The sequence below is a fragment of the Atta cephalotes genome (assembly GCF_000143395.1).
Source record: "Atta cephalotes unplaced genomic scaffold scaffold00039, whole genome shotgun sequence".
Classification (NCBI taxonomy): Eukaryota; Metazoa; Arthropoda; class Insecta; order Hymenoptera; family Formicidae; genus Atta; species Atta cephalotes.
The window spans coordinates 1922981-1926868 of record NW_012130103.1 but is presented as its reverse complement, the minus strand read 5'-3'; positions in this window follow the sequence as shown (position 1 = coordinate 1926868).

The following is a 3888-nucleotide window of genomic DNA, read 5'->3' as shown; positions in this document are numbered from 1 at the left end:
CTTTCTTTCTTGATGATGTTCTTAGAGACATCCTTATTTTCAATCTCTACCATCTCGTATTGTTTATAAATTCTTTCAGACTTCGGGACATTTCGATGCCTTATCGATTCTTGATACGGCGGGATAGTTGATACACCGGCGACCGCAACCACATTGTCAGGCTTCTCACACTTCTCCTTACTTCGTGTCTTTATTTGTTCGAAAACCTGTCTCGGCTTTCTCAAACCGTGTTGGGAACATCTTTTCTTCGCCCGGCACAATCTCAGACACCATAAATGCAGTTTAACGTAGGATTTCGACCGGTGTGGCAAATTGATGTCGCGCGTATCAACACTCTTATGTGCTTGCTTCGTTTCCTCGGGATTTCTCGTTATGTTTCGCTTATTTTCCCTCGAATTGTAGACACGCCATTCACGATTAGCGGTGGGCTGATCTGATCCAATTCAAGAATTAATGTCTTGCTTCGATAATGGTCACCAAATGCAATAATTACGTATATGTAAGTAAAAGGTATTAATCCTCCAAAGCTGTCAAAATGACGTCAAAATCTATAATACAGTTAAGCTAAGTTTGTAAGACTTATTTAATTTATATTGGTTAAAAGGCTGCACTAATTAATTTAAAAAACTCAAAATAATTTAATTTATATAAAAAAGAATACTAACAATAAGTTTGTTTAAATAAACGAGAAAAAAACGATATTTAATTAAAGATCTTTGATATCTAAGTTTATTTTTAATAATTTGAGATAATTTTCTGAAAAGTATGAGACTTTTATGGAAAGAAAAATCAATTATTACATTTATTATTCCACGAAAATAGAAAAGAATTAAAAGGAACCGAACAGACGTCTGAAATTATTGATTTCGAAAATATTACTCTTTTTCACGCAAAAGTTTTTTTCTTACTGTAAAAATGTAAAAGTCTCACACGTAAAAATATTTCAAATTTGCAGATATAATATATAAACATGCTACAAAATATAATTTTGAGAGTGGATGTAATAAGTTCACCATCAGCTCCGGAAGATTAATATAAATGGAATGACAATTATATCCTGAGACTTTCTTGAGAGTATTTAATTCTCTAATTAAATTAAATCATTTATTCGTTTTCACATATCCCGACGTGTATACTACTGTATTGTTTTTGATGTATTTTGGATTTTTACGACAAAAAGAGAAATGATACTCGCAGCATGGAGAATTGAAAAACGAAAATGAAGTAGGAACACACCGAGGAAATGGAGTTATTTTTCAGGCTGATTCAAAGAGTTGAATATATACATTGCTTACTACTAGATCCATATGTTGAGGAATACGCAGCATTTCGCGATAAATGCGTTTTGTATTTCATTTGTGCATTTTTCAAAGCAGGTATTTGTTTCTTAGGACGTCGTGATGAATGATTGTTGTAGGCGACGTATGAAGATCGATCCGTATTTACAGATTCATCCGAATTCACTGTAGAACGCATTTTCATCCAAACGGATTTTTTTGGGTTCCATTCGTTAAAGATTTAAAAGATTAATAGATAAGTGGCTTTTCTGTATATATAAATTACTGCTCCCAATTTACATCTAATAAATTATATCTTCCAATCGTCGAGCCTTCGGAGAGAAACAGATAGAGAATATAATGTAGATAAATATGAAATTTTCAACTTTTTTTAAATTCAACTTTATTAATTCTCTAATTAATTTAATTGTCGAGCCATAGATAGAAAGGTTATATTCATTAAGATTAACATATCACACTTTTAGATAAAAATGAACAAACGAAATTATATTAATATGTCTATTTCATTTTAAAATAATGATTTTTACTTCTTAATAATAAAAATGAAACTGGCGTGATCCCTTTGTATTTCGTCATATTGAAATGTCAGATTAATTAGTGAAATTTCTGTGTTTAACCAAAACTGTTAGTGTCTTAATTCATTGCTAAGAACTTTGCCGCGAGAAGAGACATCTATTAACATATATTGAGATTAATTCCATTAATTAAAGGCTAACCGCAAAAAAAAGAAACACCAATTTGTTCATTAAATAAATAAATTAGTTACCTTAAATATTACGTCGTAAGTATAATTTCTCTATAGCAGTAAAAGAGAATTTTCTTTATCGCTTGTACAAAAGAAAATTTAATTGCCTTGTAAATAACAATTTTGATGACATTGCAGTCTGTGATTCATGCCAGTTCGTTGTACGATAAAATATGATAAAGAACTCTCTAAGATTAAAAAAATATGAAATAAAAATGTCAAATTAAAATTTATTGAATTTAAAATTGATAAAGAATTATGGGCAATAATTTAATTGCAAATAAAACGTGCATGTATCTCATCATTACGAAAATCTGAATAAAATTTGAGTTAATTTCGCTTTTAAAAAAATATTTTTATTTTCGCGGATCTTATAAATAGTGCTTAAGTTTTCTGTATGAATTTTTATGATACAAAAAAATATCTAATTTAGCAAATTAAATCTTCGTCGAAATCTTTTTCAGTCTTGAGCAAAACCGGAGTAATAAATATCTTATTAAATTGATAAGCAATTTAATAGATAATTTTTCATGTTAATTAATAATCATCTTAAAATGAAGAATATTAATCAGATTAATGACAATCTTAAATCTGCGAATAATTTTACTGCTTAAAAAATAATTGCCTCAGCAAAGATAAGATAACACATGAGGGCATCAAGGGTGACGTTTTTGGATGCAACCCAAATAACATGTAAATAAACATGCGGGGGCGAGATCAGATCGAGCGACATGAAGGCAGCTACGAGCGTTACGTAGCGCCGCGTCAATGCCGGGTGACGTCACGTTGGAAAGCACGATGGCGGCTGCGCCGTGCGGTAGCTGGCGCCATCTCGCGGCGTCGTTTCTCGGGCGCCCGGAGACAGTCAGGCGGTTCGTTTGCATCGCGCACGGACGTTGCAGCTGGTCGCAGTCAGGGGAGGTCGAAGGTGGTAAGACTGTGTCAGTGGCGACGGTGGCGACTGTTCGCGCGCGCACGACTTCCCTCCAGTCCCGTGAGCGTGTGTATGTGTGTGTGTATATATGTTTTGTTGCCGTTGCGATATGCGTTCGTTAAATATCGAGTGGCCGTTGTCGTCATCCTTGTCGCGCCGTGCATGAAGTAAGCGGCAGCAGGGAGATCTCCGCCGTCAGCTGTTTGCGAGCCAGCACAGGTCTTGTCATCGCAGAACGACCGAACGCATCGCAAAGTCGTGGGGAAAGCGAGGTGAGGAGGCGAGACGGAACGGCGAGCGAGTGAGCGAGCGAACGAACGAACGAGTGAGCGACGCGCGTGAAGTTAGTCGCGGAAGTTAGTCTACGAGAGGCGGACCGAATTCGTGCACGGTGTCGTGCGTGTGCGCGAGTTGCGTCGGTCGACACTCGGTCGTGCGGTGTCCGCGTGCGAGGCGCGATTCCCGACGGGAAAATAATGGCGTAGACCTCGGGTCGCGCTCCGGAAACGAGAGAGAAAGAGAGAGTGTGTAAGTCACGAGAAGTGAACGAGAGGAGGAAAAGGAGAGAACGGTAACAACGAGGGAAGAAGAGAGAGAGAGAGAAAGAGAGAAAGAGAAGGAGACGCCGTGTTCATATTCGCGTCGTGGCGGTGGCCGTATCGAGAGCGCAGCCGATCGTCCGCGTCATCCTCGCCGTCGCCGTCGTCTACATACACAGATTATCTCATGGCGGAGCAGAGCGCCGAGTAACTCATCATCGTCGTTGTCGTCATTGTCGTCGTGGTGATCGAGAGTCTTCGGTGTTGTGTGCAGTGCTGCTGGAGGGAGGAGTACGAGAGAGAGAGAGAGAGAGAGAGAGAGAGAGAGAGAGACAGAGAGAGAGAGAAGAGAGAGNAGAGGAGGAGGTGGTG